Source organism: Pteropus vampyrus, unplaced genomic scaffold, assembly GCF_000151845.1.
Source record: "Pteropus vampyrus isolate Shadow unplaced genomic scaffold, Pvam_2.0 Scaffold633, whole genome shotgun sequence".
Lineage (NCBI taxonomy): Eukaryota > Metazoa > Chordata > Mammalia > Chiroptera > Pteropodidae > Pteropus > Pteropus vampyrus.
In genome coordinates this window covers 411,379-427,681 of record NW_011889414.1, presented here as the reverse complement: position 1 = coordinate 427,681, position 16,303 = coordinate 411,379, and positions in this window count along the sequence as shown.

Genomic DNA, 16,303 nt, shown 5'->3' with positions numbered 1-16,303 from the left:
AATAAATAGCAGTCCATCTTACTGTCATATGAAAAGAGTCTAATACACAGGAACACAGCTGAAAGATGGAGAAAGACAGACCTGACAACACCATTTAAATATCTGAATCCTGGACCTTTCATATTGAATGATCTCCCACACCACACACATCAATTTTCTGTTTATATTTTTGTTGTGTTTTAACTAATATGAGTTGGGTTTCTGTCATTTGTAATCAAAAGAGTTCTGAACATACAAACTTCACATCAGCACTTTGAGATAATAGGGATATTATTATTGGTTTTACAGGTCGAAAAAGTAATGACTTATTCCATAAATAAATACACTTTATTGCAATAGAGAAAGAACTTCCACTCAGGTTTCACATTTCTTAATCTAGAGCTTTAAAAAAAAATTTTACTATACTACATTGCTTTTCAAATAACCAAATGTGTTTAACTTGCATATAAAACAAGAGAAAGTGTGCTCTGAGAAAGGACCCACACATAAGACATCATGGGGTCTAAATATTCAATGCTTTGTGTATACTCGAGGAACAGATTTGGAGAGGCCAGACTCCATCATATGTACCCCACAGTGTGCCAGAAACTTCCAACATTCAATGAAAGATTCTATCCAGTAGGGACCCCAGAACTGCCTGGGGGACAGATTTCCTAAAACAAAGACCTCAAAACAAGTTTTCAACAGAGTTTCAGTTTGAACATTTTTTTAGTGGGTAAAGGTTTACCTTCTTAGCTTCCTTCCTTCCTTCCTTCCCTTCTTTCTTCCTTCCTTCTAATAGGTCTACAAGATTTATTACAAAAAACAGAATTAGTAATATCTTGCTCCCTTCATCCCACTTTCCTTCCTCACATTCTACTCTTTTAACTGATTCTTTTGTATTTTCCAGCATATCCCAAATAACATAGACTGCTACTTTCCAATTTTTCTGTTTTAGATATTGTCTATTGGCTTTCCCATTATAGAAGATGAGGAATTATCCCTCTTTCACACCCACCAACACACTAACACCACCATCACCACCATTACTACCACCATCACCATCATCACAGCCACCACCACCACCATCGCCATCATCACAGCCACCACAACCATCATCACATGTTTATATGTCCCATCCCCCATTTCCCAATGTAATTACATCATAATTTTTGTTATTTAGTCTTATTAAAGTTATTGTCATTAAGACCATGTAATTGCTGCTCACAAGAGAATTATACAGTGTACTATGCTTACTTTTCTTTTTTTGCAAAACTTTTTGCTTCCCCAAAGTTAATAATTATCCTTTTTGTTTGTTTAAATGCTTAGTTTTCTATGTACTTACTAATTCAGCCTGAAACTCTCTCCCAACTGTGAAGTCCTCACTCAGTACATTAAGTGTGTTGGGTGTTCTATTGCTTTCGTTTTGGAAACACTTCTCCAGGAGCCATCTGACCCACTCCAATCTGGACTGGTTGCTACAACCCCTGGTGTACAACTATCTTTTCAGGATTGCCTTTCACCATCATCCTGAGATTTCCTTTACCTTCCTCTGTGTTTCTCATCCCATGTTTTCCTCTTTGGTTTAGTTCTTCATTTTAGTGAGGTATATCCCTCAGTTGCTTCCTAAATAAAGTGAAGTTGGGGAATGAATTTTGGAGAACTCTCATGCTTGAAAACATATTTGCTTTCATATTTCACTTATAGTCCGGCTATATTTGGGATTCTAGGTTAGACATTTATATATTTTATAAAACGATCCCCCTAATTACTCTTTCTCTCCTCTGGCTCTCCGTCTAGCCATTACATTAAGGATGACTGCATCCCCTATGCCTCACTCCGCATCCCCATGACCATCTATTAACTACTAATTTGTACTTCTTTAACCCTTCACTCCATTCTCTCAGTCTCTCAACCTCCTTCAATCACCAGATCATCTTCTATATTTGTGAGTCTGTTTTTAATTAGTTTGTTTTTTTTGTTTCTTAGATTCCACATATAAGTGAAATCATATGGTATTTATCTTTCTCTGTCTGACTTACTTCACTCAGCATAATAACCTCTAGGTCCATCCATGTCATTGCTAATGGTAGGATTTCACTTTTTTAATGGCTGAGTAATATTCCATTGTATATATGAATCATAACTTCTTTATCCAATCGTCTGTTGATGGACATTTAGGTTGCTTCCGTATCTTGGCTGTTGTAAATTATGCTGCCATGAACATGGGGATGCATAGATCTTTATGAATTATTGTTTTAGTTTTCTTTGGATAAATATCCAGAAGTGCAATTGCTGGGTCAAAAGGCATATCCATTTTTAAGTTTTTGAGAAACCTTCAGAATGTTTTCCACAGTGGCTGTACCAATTTGCAATCTCACCAATAGCGTATGAGCATTCCCTTTTCTCCACATCCTCGCCAACTCTTGTTGTCCTTTGATTTATTGATGATAGCCATTCTGACAGGTGTCAGGTGATATTGCATTGTGGTTTTAATTTGCATTTCTCTGATGATTAGTGACCTTGAGCATCTTTTCATATGTCTATTGGCCATCTATATTTCCTCTTTGGAGAAATATCTGTTCAGGTCTTCTGTCCATTTTTTTTAATTGGGTTGTTTGTTATTTTGTTATTGAGTTGTATGACTTCTTTATATATTTTTGGATATTAACCTCTTATCAGATGTATCATAAGCGAATATCTTCTCCCATTCAGTCGGTTGTCTTTTCGTTTTGTTGATGGTTTCCTCTGCTGTATAGAAACTTTTTAGTTTTATGTAGTCTCATTTGTTTATTTTTTCTTTTGTTTCCCTTGCCTGAGGAGATATATCTGAAAAGAAATTACTGTTAGCAATGTCAGAGAGTTTACTGCTTATGTTTTCTTCTAGAAATTTTATGATGTCGAGTCTTACATTTAAGTTTTTAATCCATTTTGAGTCTATTCTTGTATACAGAGTAAGAAGGAGTTCCATTTTTTTTTTGCATGTATCTGTCCAATTTTCCCAGCCCCATTTATTGAAGAGACTGTCTTTACCCTATTGTATATTCTTGCCTCCTTTGTCATATATTAAGTGAATATATACTCGTGGATTTATTTCTAGGCTCTCTATTCTGTTCTATTGATCAATGTATCTGTTTTGATGCCAGTATCATGCTGTTTTGGTTACTGCAGACTTGTAGTATAGTTGGCTATCAGGTAATGTGATACCTCCAACTTTATTTTTCTTTCTCAAGGTTGCCATGGCTATTCAGGGTCTTTTATGGTTCCAAATAAATTTTAGGATTATTTGTTCTAGCTCTCTGAAAAATGCCATTGGTAGTTTGATATGGATTGCATTGACTTTATAGATTGCTTTGGGTAGTATGGCCATTTTAAGGATGTTGATTCTTCTTACCTGTGAGCACAGTATATGTTTTCATTTATTTGTATCTTCTTCAATTTCTTTTTTCAGTGACATGATTTTCTGAGAACAGGTCTTTTATCTCCTTGGTTAATTCGATTCCTAAGTATTTTATCATTTTCAATGCAATTGTAAATGGGATTTTTTTCTTAATTTCTCTTTCCGAAAGTTCATCATTGGTGTATAAAAATGACTTCTGAATACTAATTTTGTATCCTGCTATTTTACTGAATTCATTGATCAGTCTAACAGCTTTTTGGCGGAATCTTTAGGGTTCTCTATATATAGTATCAATATCATGTCATTGGCAAACAATAAGTATTTTACTTCTTCCTTTCCAATTCGGATGCCTTTTATTTCTCTTTCTTGTTTTATTGCTATGGCTAAGATTTCCAATACAATGTTGAACAGGAGTAGTGAAAGTGGGCATCCTTGTCATGGGAGGTTTTTGATTACTGATTCTATTTCATTGGTAGTAATACGTCGGTTTAGATTTTCTGTTTCTTCTTGACTCGATCTTGGGAGATTGTATGTTTCCAGGAATATATCCATTTCTTCCAAATCGTCCAATTTGTTGGCATTTAATTGCTCATAGTATTTTCTTATGATCCTTTGCATTTCTGTGGAGTCCTTAGTTATTTCTCCTCTCTCATTTCTAATTTTATTTATTCGAGACCTCTTTCTTTTTTCCTTGATGAGTCTGGTTAAGGGTGTGTCAATTTTGTTTATCTTTTCAAAGAACCAGCTCTTGGTTTCATTAATCTTTTATATTGTTTTTCTAGACTCTATTTTGTTTATTTCTGCTCTGATCTTTATTATTTCCTTCTTTCTACACATTTTGAACTTTGTTTGCTGTTCTTTTTCTAGTTCTTTTAAGTGTAAGGTTAGATTGTTTATTTGAGCTTTTTCTTGTTTCTTGAGGTAGGCCTGTATTGCTATGAATGTCTCTCTTAGGAGTGCTTTCACTGTGTCCCATAGATTTTGAGTCATTGTGTTTTCATTTTCATTTGTCTCTAGGTATCTTTGGTTTCTTCTTTGATCTCATTGCTAGCCTATTCATTGTTTAGTAGCATGCTATTTAGACTCCACGTGTTTGTGTATTTTCCAGTTTTTTTCTTGTAGTTAATTTCTAGTTTCATACCACTGTGATTGGAGAAGACAGCTGATATTTCAATCTTCTTAAATTTATTGACACTTGTTTTGTATCCTAACATGTGGTTTGTCCTGTAAAATGTTCCATGTGCACTTGAGAAGAATGTATATTTTCCCGCTTTAGTGCAAATTGCTCTGAAAATATCTATTAAATTCATCTGGCCTAGTGTGTCTTTTAGGCCCATTGTTTCCTTGTATATTTTTTGTCTGGAAGATCTGTCCATTGGTGTCAATAGAATGTAAAAGTCTCCTACTATGAGTGTATTACTGTTGATCTCTTTTTTTATGTCATTCAATAATTGCTCTATGTATATAGATGCTCCTATGTTGGGTGCATATATATTTACTAGGGTTATGTCCTCCTGATTTATTGATCATTGTGTAATGCCCTTCTTTGTCTCTTATTATAGCCTTTGTTTTAAAGTCTATTTTGTCTGATATAAGTATTGCTACCCTGGCTTTTTTTTTTTCATTTTCATTTGGGTGAAATATCTTTTTCCATCCCTTTACTTTCAGACTACGAGTGTCATTTGATCTGAAGTGGATCCCTTGTAGACAGCATATGCACGGGTCTTGTTTTCTTTCCATTTGGCTATCCTATGTCTTTTGATTGCAGCATTTAATCCATTTACATTTAAAGTGATTATTGATAGGTACATATTTACTGCCATTTTATTATTCGTATTTCTTTTTTCTTTTTTAATACCTCCCCCCCTTTTTTGTGCAGAGGCCCTTTTAACATTTCTTGTAATACTGGCTTGTTGGTAATGAATTCCTTTAGCTTTTTCATGTATGAGAGGCTCTTTATCTCACCATCCATTTTAACTGAAAGCTTTGCTGGGTAGCATATTCGTGGTTGTAGATTCTTGTTTTTCATAACTTTGAATATTTCTTGCCAGTCCCTTCTGGCCTGCAAAGTTTCCACTGAAAAATCAGCAGACATTCTTATGGGGGTACCCTTGTAAGTAACTAGCTTCCTTTCTCTTGCTGCTTTTAAGATTCTCTCTTTGTCTTTGACCTTTGGCATTTTAATTATGATATGTCTTGGTGTGGATCTGTTTGAATTCCTCTTGTTGGGACTCTTTTTGCTTCCTGAACTTGTATGTCTAATTTTTTTGCCAGGTTAGGAAAGTTTTCTAACATTATTTCTTCAAATAGAATCTCAATCCCTTGCTCTTTCTTCTTCATGTATTCCTGTGATGTGGATATTGTTAAGCTTTATGTTGTCCCGGAGGTCTCTTAAGCTATCTTTATTTTTTTAAAAATTCTTTTTTCTTTTTGTTGTTCTGATTGGGTGTATTCTGCTGTCTTGTTTTCCAGTTTGCTGATTCAATCTGCTTTGTCCAGCCTACTGTTGAATTCTTCTAGTGTATTTTTCATTTCAGTTATTGTATTCTTCATTTCTGTCTGGTTCTTTTTATGGTTTCTTTGTTCTTTTTTATGCTTACTATCTCTCTGTTGAGGTTCATTGTGCTCATCCATTCTCCTCCTAAATTTGCTGAGCATCCTTATAACCATTATTTCGAACTTTGTCTCTGGTTGGTTGCTTACCTCCATTTCATTTGACTTATCTTCTGGAGTTTCCTCCTGTTGTTTCATTTGTGGCATGTTTTTGTTTTCTCATTTTATTAGCCTCTCTGTGTTCATTTCTATGTGTTAGGAATATTTGTTTCAGCTTTCAGCCTTGGCCAGATGGCCTTATGTGGAAGGTGTCCTTTGTGGCCCAGTGGTATACTATCCCTGATCCTCTGTGCCAGAGGCTCTGGATATGATTGTTGTGTGGGTTGTGTATGATCTTCTGTTGTAGCTAAGCCTTTATTGGTGTTAGTACATCAGTGGATGAGATTAATGCTCAGGCTGACTGACTGTAGGAACTGGCTGCACCCACAGGGTAAGAGTTACTGTGGGGGGCTGACCCTACTAAGTGGGATTTGCCCTAGCAGGCTTGTGTACTTGTTGAGACCACCACTTGTATGTACCGCTTATGGGACTAGTCAGGAGTTGCTCTGTTGTAGTCTAGTGCCAGCCTCCGTGTGTGCTGGTTTTGTGGCCCCTTGGGAGGGGCTCCCCAGTAGGCCAAGGTCAGCACTGCCTTTGATTGCTCAGGGCTACCTGGCGGGAGCTACAAAGCGATATGCAGATGGCTGTTGGCTATGCTGGATCTATAGGTAAGTGGAGGAGACAATGCTGTAGGCAGCAGCCCAATTATCCCCTGTCCCTGACTTAGGGCAGTTTAACAGAAGGACCAGTGCTCCTCAAGGCCTGACACTGCCTGTCAGTTGCCTGTAAGACTCTGAAACTGGAAGAGCCTCTGGGTGATATGCGTGTTGGGTGTTGCAGGGACCCCAGGAGTCTCCTGGATCTATTGAGCAAATTTCAGTGTCAGTTTACAAGCCAGAGCTGTCTCTGTGGCTCCCTGTATGAGTTTCCTATCACAGCAAGGCCAGCTGCTGCCCTCCTCGGGCCTGCAAACATCTGAGCTCTGTTTAAGAATTACTGAAGCTTGTGGGCATGAGTTTGTGGCCTGCCATGCGGAAGGCTTCCACTGGATGAATGAGCTTTGCATGGGCCACATGAACTGAGTGCTGTTGTTTGCTGTTGTTTGCTGTTGAATTTGTGACCCAAGGAAAGCATAGGATGGGACTGAGTTGCCTGGGAGCAGGCTGGCCACAGGTAATTTGTGGGTTAGGTGAGGCATTGTCTCGGTGAGGCAAAGGGCTGTCAGGCCTCCACAGCACCAGATTTGCTGCCAGCTCTGGGACTGCAGGCTCTCGCCAAAGTCAGATATCGCTATGCGATCTACTTTTGTCTGTGATGGGCCCACAAAACCCAAGATCTGCCAAAGCAATACTATATCTTGTGCTGGCAGCAGTGATCTTCCTGTCACTGTATTCCCTGAACTTTGCTCACTTCACTGGGTGAGATCTTTTGACTGCATAGAATGCGCCACCTCAGTGTAGAGGCAGCTGCCTGTCAACGTGCCGCAGGTACTTTGTGAATTGGATGGGGCAGGGTCTTATGGAGTGAAGGGCTGTCAGGCCAATAGCTTCAGTTTTCTGCAATTTCTGTGTCGGCACATTCCCACAGTAGTCACAGATCACAGGGAGACAAGCGGTTGTCTGGGCCTATCCCACATACCCCTGCAATCCCCCACGTGGTATTGTAGCTCTTGAAGGCTGCAGAAGTCTGCCTGCAACTGATTTTCCTGCAATGCCAAAGTTTGTTGACTGCTGATTGCCAGAGACCAGGAGAGGGGAACAGCAGTAGCAGTTGACTATCAATGGGCCTCCTGGGGCAATTTGTAGGTTGAGTGGGGTGGGGTCTCAGGGAGACTATGGCTGTCAGATCAATATAGCCCATCTTTCTGAAACTTCAGTAACCATTCACGTGTTCCCACAAAAGTCACAAATCACAGCAAGACCAACTGCTGTCTGGGACTGGCCCACAGATCCCCGAGATCTGCCCAAGTTCATGTTGGCAGCAGTGATCTGCCTGAAACTGTCTCTGAAATGGGCACTCACAGCGCTGGCTGCCTGCTGCGAATGTTTGTCCCTGAAACTGTGTAGGGTGCAGGGCATGGCAGCCACCCAGCAACAGAAGCCCCGGGCAATCTGCAGGTTGGGTGGGGTGGACTGATCACCTCAGGCCAGAACTTATGTATTGGCCATGTAGAAGGGGTCTTCACAGGCAAGCTGGCGCAGTCTGCAGATTGCCCCGTAGTGGGGTGGTGGGCAATGCAGTACTTCCCCATATGAATCTTTCAAGAGCCTCTGAGCCACCACCAGTGCCCCGGGTGAGTGTCCACAGATGGGAGAGCCTATGCATGGGCCCTTCAAAGGAGCATCTAGGGTTTCAGTCTCCTGTCTCACCCAGATGGCCAGAATCTCCTCTGATTTTTACAGTCAGAGTTTTTGGGAACTCCTCTTCACTGGGCTAGGGAGCCCCCGAATAAGGATTGGACCCCTCTCTCCTGGGGAGCCTCTGCAGCCTTGCTCTCCCTTCTGGCATTCCTCCTCCACCCGCGAGTGCAGGTCCAGCCCAACTCGTGACTTTGTCCCTCCTACCGGCTTCAATGTAGCTCCTTTATATTATCAGATGTACGTGTTATGATCACCTGGACTTCAAGTGATTCTCCACATTGATTATTTTATAATTTGGTTGTAATTTCAATGCAGACCTTGTTGAAGCAGTCACTGGGATTCCACCATTCTGTCAGACCAGCTGCTTCTGGATGATGGAGTCTGTGGCAAGATGAGAAAAGTTCATGGTCATAAGTCTGTTGCTGCACTTCTTTTGTTCTCTGCTACCATATTTTTAATTTGCGAGAGTCTTTTTTAGTTTATGAATATTTCTTTTTTATGGTGTATTATTTCTGTTGCATTAATTTGTTAGCTTCTCATTTCTCTGAGGATATAGTGATAGATTTTTAATTTAAAATTTTTTATAAAAGAAGTTTAAATTTCCAAAAAATTGTAAGAATAGTTTAAAGAAAATTTTTCCTGAACTACCTGAGAGTCAATTGCCAACATCATTTCTATCATCTCCAATACTAATATGTATTTCTTTGAACAAGGATATACTTCTACCTAACAACATAATCATTAAAATCAACAAATTAAGACTGATACATGACTGCCATCTAACCCATAGACTCCAATCAAATTTCTCCAGTTGTCCCAATACTATTCTTTATAGCAAAAGGATCCAATCCCAGACCATACATTACATTTATTGCCATGTCTCTTTAGTCTCTTTCAATCTGGAAAAATTCTTTCATAGTGTTTCTTTGATTTATATGACCTCGACATTTTTTTTCTAGGCCAGTTATTTTGTAGACTGTCTCTCAGTTTGCATTTCCTTATGATTGAATTCAAGTTATGCATTTTTTAGCAGGAGTAGCACAGAAGTGATGTTATGTTCTTTTTATTGCCTCCTATCAGGTTGTACCTGATTTCAATTTGTCCCATTATTGAGAATGTTAACTTTGATTATCTGATTAAAGTGGTGTCTGCTAGTTTTCTCTATTATGAAGTTACTCTTTTGCCCTTTGTAATTAGTTAGAGTTTTGTGGGGAGGTACATTGAAACTATGTACATATCCTGTTCTTCATCAAACTTCTATTTGTTAATTTTAGGGTTTTTTTTGTTTTTATTTGCCTAATATATTTTTAATATTATGGTTGCCAAATAGTAATTTTCTAATTTCATTATTCCTTCTAAATTTTTTAGTTGCATTATACTATAAAGAAAATTTTCTCTTCTCCCCATTTATTTATTTATTCATTTATTTATATCAGTATGGACATATATATTCCTATTTTATTCAATGGGTTATAACCTTTGACTGTCACTATTTATTTTGGTACTCAGATGTGGTTAGTGGGAGTGCCCATTAAGCCCCTTCTATATCTTATTAACATGTCTTCATCATTCTTTAAGCACTTTTTTTACTTTTTGGCACAGAAAGATGGTTTAGGTCTATCTTGTACTTTCCCTATCTTGGTCCTGGAATCAATTATTTCTCCAAGGATCTCTGGTTTCTTTTAGTGGATAATGGTGTTTAGAGGCCAAGATTTGGGCACTAGTGGTGTTAATTGCTATTGGACTATTGGTATTTCCAAGCTCTCTTTGTGGATAAGGCCAAGGAATATGTGTCTGTTTGTACATTTGTAACTTACATTTTAATTTATATGTCTATCTACCCAATACCACGGTTTCCTCCTTTTGCATGTTTGCAAATTCCCTCCTTTTCAGTGAGAAACCTGGCTTCTGTTATCCTCAATATACATACTTATTTGATCAATCCCCCCATATACAATCAATCATCTGCTTTTGCTGCCTCAACTTGATCCTAACTGATGACTGCCTTATCTCATTAAGCATCAAAACCCCAGTTGCAGACACTTACCTCCCCTCACCCCAGTTGCTTTCCTCATTCTGTTTAGGCACCCATAACTTCTTCTGGGCCATTGTCACATACAGCTTCCCACCCCACACAGATGCCATCTTCCCTCTGCCTGAGCTCTAACACACCACGTTAGCTGTGGGGATGACTTCTCACTCTGCTCAGACTCTCATCTCTGAAGCTGTGTGACTGCCTCTGCCTCACCTGGACAGACGCCCTCCTTGCCCTGTTCAGGGCTCTAACACCAAGCTTGGGGCTATTGACACTGACCCCTTAATGCTCAATGGCCTCTGACTCATCTGGGCACAAATACCCTGCCAAGCTGATCCTGCTGCCACCCCCTCTGCTTCTGTTCTCATTACCCCATTTAGACTCAATACATGTGTGGATTCCCCATCACCCTACTTAGACTCCAACACCCCACACCTGGCTGCCAGTGTTACCACCCTCTACACCCATTCGACAAAAATCCTGCTTATCCTGCTCTAACGCCCCTCATGAACCTCCACATAGATATCTATCTTGCTCATACCAATGTAATGGCTTTGCAACTAAGTTAATCACAAGGAAGGGAAGGAAGGAAGGAAGACAGGAAGTAGGTTTCTACCTAGTCTGTTTTCTTTTTTTTAATAATTAAAAAAATTTTTCAATTACAGTTATCATACAATATTATGTTAGTCTCGGGTGTACAACTTGGTGACACGTTAGACATTTATATAACTTATGAAGTGGTTGCCTCGATAAATGTAGTACCCATCTGACACCATACATAGTTATTACATTATTGACTATATTCCTTATGCTATACTTTACATACTTATGACTATTTTTAACTGTGAACTTGTACTTCTTATTCCTTTCCCCGCTTTCACCCGCCCCTTAACCTTCCTCCCATCTAGCAACCATAAAAATGTTCTCTATATCTATGAGTATGTTTCTGTTTTGTTTGTTTATTTTGTTCTTCAGATTCCACATGTACATGAAATCATATGGAATTTGTCTTTCTCTGACTTACTCCACTCAGCACAATACCTTCTTGGTCCATCCATGTTGTTGCAGATGGCAAAATTTCATTCTTTTTTTATGGCTGGGTAATATTCTATTGTATACATGTACCACATCTTCATCTATTGATGGACCCCCAGGTTGCCTAAATATCTTGGATATTGTAAATAATGCTGCAATGAACATATGTATTCAAGTATCCCTTCGAAGTACTGTTTTGGGTTTCTTCAAATAAATACCCGAAGTGGGATTCCTGGGTCCTTCTTTGTCTCTTACTATAGCTTTTGTATTAAAGTCTTTTTTTTTTCCTAGTATAAGTATTGCTACCCCAGCTTTTGTTTGTTTGTTCATTTGCCTGTTTCCATTTTCATGAAATATCTTTTTCTAGCCCTTTACTTTCAGTCTGTGTGTGTCTTTCAATTTGAAGTGAGTCTCTTGTAGGAAGTATATGTAAGCGTCTTTTTTTATTATCTATTCAGCCACTTTATCTTTTGATTGGAGCATTTAATCCATTTACATTTAAAATAATTGCTGATAGACATGTAGATATTGCCATTTTATTATTCATATTTTTTTATTTATCCTTCCTTTCTTCTCCTTCTTCTTCTAGAAGTCTATTTAACATTTCTTGTAATATAAATTTGATGGTGATGTACTCCTTTAGCTTTTTCTTGTCCTTTGTTTAAATGATAACTTTGGTGGGTAATCTTGGTTGTACGTTCCTGCTTTTCATTACTTTTAATATTTCCTGCCAATCTCTCCTTGCATACAAAGTTTCTGTTGAGAAATCAGCTGATAGTCTTATAGGCTCTCCCTTGTAGGTAACTAATTGCTTTTCTCTTGCTGCTTTTAAGATTCCCTCTTTGTCTTTAACCTTTGGCATTTTAATTATGGTGTGTCTTGGTGTGAGCCTCTTTGGGTTCATCTTGTTTCAGACTCTCTGAGCTTTCTGAGGTTGTATGTCTATTTCCTTCACTAGGTTTGGGAAGTTTTCTGTCATTATTTCTTTAAATAGGTTTTCAATTCCTTGCTCTTTCTCTTCTCCTTCTGGTACTCCTATAATGTGAATGTTGGTATGTTTGATGTTGTCCCAGAGGCACCTTAAACTATCATCATTTAAAAAAACATTTTTTTGTTGCTGTTCTGATTCAACATTTTCTATTATCTTATCTTTCAAATCACTGATTTGATCCTCTGCTTTATCTAATCTTTTGTTGATTCCTTTTAATGTATTCTTCATTTCAGTTGTTGTATTCTTTATTTTTGACTGGCTCTTTTTTTATATAATCTAGCTCCATTTTTATGTTTCCTATCTTTTTGATAAAGTTCTCATTGAGTTTCTCTACTCTTCCCCTAAGTTCATTGAATATCCTTATAACCAGTGTTTTGAACTCTGCATCTGGTAGATTGCTTGTCTCCATTTTGTTTAGTTCTTTTTCTGAAGCATTGTTCTCTTCTTTCATTTGGAACATCTTTCTTTGTCTCCCCCTTTAGGCTGCCTCCCTGTGTTTGTTTCTATGTAGGTAGGGCTGCTATGTCTCCCAGTCTTAGGAGAGTGGCCTTATGTAGTAAGTATCCTGTGGGGCCCAGTGGCACGGTCATCCCTGGTCACTTAAGCCAGGTGCTCCACGTGTGTCTCCTGTATGCATTGTGTGTGTCCTCCTGTTGTAGTTGAGCCTTGGTTGCTGTTTTACATCAGTGGGAGGGACTGACTCTCAGGCTGATTGGTTGTGAGGACTAGTTGGTTACTGCAGTGGAAGAACTGTTGTGCAGGGGCTGACCCTATGAAGCAGGATTCACTTTAGCAGGGTTCTGGTGCCTACCCAGTTGGCATTTTGGGTATGCTGTCCTCAGATGTGGTCCAGGTTTTGCTCCTGCTCAGTCTGAAGTGGGCCACCAAGCATGCTGGCCCCAGGGTCTGATGCAGGCCCTCATGCAGGCCAAGTTCAACTGTAGCCTTTGCCCTGCCCGGGGCCACCTGGCATGAGCCACCCAGCAATCCGCAGATGGCTACCACCAGTGCTGAGCATGGCAGCGTCTCAAGAGACCAAGTGTTGAACTGAGGTTGGCTGCTCCTAGTGCTAGGCTTAGGCTGTCCAGCAAGAGGTACAGGACACAAGGAGGCCAGATGCTGCTTGTTTGGGTTTTGTGAACATTTCAGAGATTTTAGGAAAGTCAGCAGTAGGAGTAAAGACAGGCCGTTTGTCTGGAAAACTCACTGGAGGTAGCTTGGGTAGGCAAGCAAGTTGGGTAGACAAAGTCTCAAGGAATCACCAGGGTGGGGCAATAAATGTTACCCAGCTTGATGAAGACTCAGATATGATGTCGCTTTGCATCTGCACACAGGGACAGAGAAGGATTCAACAAAGAAATAATGCATTCTGCCAGTACTTCTGTCTGGGAGAAAGCTGCCCCTCCATTGCTTTCCCTGAAGCCAGACAATTCAGTTCCTCCCTGTATGTCCCTGGCACATTCCAAGCTTCTGCCCCAGAGCTGGAGTTCAGAGCAAGTTAGTCCATCAGTGAGGAAGTCCATGCATAAACTCTTTAAGAGAAATGTCTGTGACTTCAGCCACCCTCCCTCTCACTCAGCCCCATCCTCAGGTTTCACAGTCAGAAATTGTGGTGACTTCTCTTCCCGGCGCTGGAACCCTGGACTTGGGAGCCTGGTATGGGGCTGGGGCCTCCCACTCCTGAGGGGGACCTCCCCAGCCAAGATATACCTCCTGATTTTTATCCGCCACATGCAGATGTGGGACCAGCCCATTCTGCATTTCTACCCCTCTTACCAGTCTCAAAGTGGCTTATTTTGTATGTACTTAGTTGTTGGACTTCTGTTCAACTAGACTTCAGGTGATTCTCAATGATAGTTGTTCTGTAGTTTAGTTATAATTTTGGTGTGGTTGTGAAAGGAGACATGCACAGTTATTTACCTACTTAACCAGAAATCTCTCCTCTGTTTTCTTTAAGAAGCTTTTCTGTTGTTTGTTTTGGTTTGTTTAGGAGGCCTGTCATACTTTAGGTCAAGCTGTGTGGACATGGAGCTTCTCCATCTGGGAAATGGGGTGATTAACAGGACTCCAAAACAGAACCCAGCATGGAGCCCTGAAGTTATGTTCAGTGCTCAGGCTCACTCAGAATTACAGAGAATGCAAATTAGAACTCCACTGAGTTCTAATATAAGATTTCCTCAAATAACTAGTGATTCTTGGTGGTGTGTGTTTGGGTGGAGGGGAATATTTGCTTATCATTTAGACACTTTGCTAATCTGGCTGGGCTATTTCATTAAGGAACATCTCAAGGCAATATCCTTTGGTCTTATCTGTTTTACCTGCTCCAGAAACTAGACCTCTTGCTTTCTGCTGAAATGAGGGAAGAGGGAGGAGCATTTGTTTAGCTGCTTGGAGCCAGTGAGGGAGTCTGGGCATCTAATCGCATATTAAGCAGACTTTCAACCAATTTGTTTGTAGTCCTTCTCAACACAACCTCCAGAGGTACCTATGACATGAGTTCCTGAGCCTTTAGAAGCTCTGTGGTGAAAACCAAGTTGCTTCTTGACTTTCTCTCTGTCAGTTTAGGATGCGGGTTTTCTGGTTCTACTAACTCAGTTACCATTCATCCTCTCTCCTGTTCTCTTTGTCCTTAAGTGTTTTTTGAAAAATATCTTTTCTGTCATTTTAGGGAGTTTTGAAAGGGAGTGGTATTAAATGTGGGTTTAATCTGGCTTCTCTTACTGGAACTCCAGTTTGAATCTTCCGGCTTTTAATTTGCCTCCATGATTCTCAGCATCCAAGGTCAGGGACCAAATGCAATTCTTTTGAGTCACACATTCTTTTGATCCCTCACCATATTACTTCTTTGTGTTTTCTTCCATTGACTCCTCTTAACATTGACCTTTTTGCCATCACTTTCTCTGTGTCCTTTAAATCCACATTGCAATAACAATAATAACAAAAATAAAGAAATCTTGACTTTTCCCTTAGCCTCACATCAAATTTATTTCCAAGGCTTATTGATTCTTCCTTCTAAATATCTCTAGGATCGGCCACTTCTCTCTCTACACTTGATCTTAGCTCAAACCTTAATTTCTTACCTGGATTATCTTTTGGTCTTCTGGACTCTACATTCCATGCATTCCAATTTCTTTTTCTAAAATACAATTATGATCATGACACTCCACTGCTTACAACCCTTTCCTAGGGTCTTGGTTTTGAAATTTGAATTTGAATGCATTCAGATAAGTGTATACTCTTAAAATCTTTGCAAGCCCCATGGCTCCCTCTTGTAGTACATTCATTTAGGTGACCTGCCTTGCCCCTAAAGGCATTTGAGCTTTTGACTACAGGGTTTAATGAGTTTCCACTGTGACAGGGTAAATGACAAACTCTTTAACTAACAAGATTCTTCAGAATCTGGCCCCTGCTCACTTCTCCTTAGCCTTATTTTTCCCCATAACTCTATTCTCCAGCCAACCTGAACTACTTTTACTTCAAATTTGCCAAACTCTATCTTGCCTCAGGACTTTTTGTGTGCTATTTTCATTCTCCCATTCCCATTCATCTGGATAATTCTGACTAACCCTTCAGGTCTCAATTTACACACAGTTTCCTTTGGGAAGCCACGCCAGTTATGTCCCCTCCTGCTGGCTCTCCTTGGGTACTATATCTACTTCCTCTATAATAGCACTTATCACACAATATTGTAATTACCTGTGTATTGTTTTATTGTTATATGCCATACCTCATTATTCAACATATAGGAGACCCTTGATAAATATTTTTGAATTAATAAATACATTTGTTAAGTAGCTTATGATAGGTCAGGCCCTGGGATAAGAATTATATACATACATTATCTCCTTTTG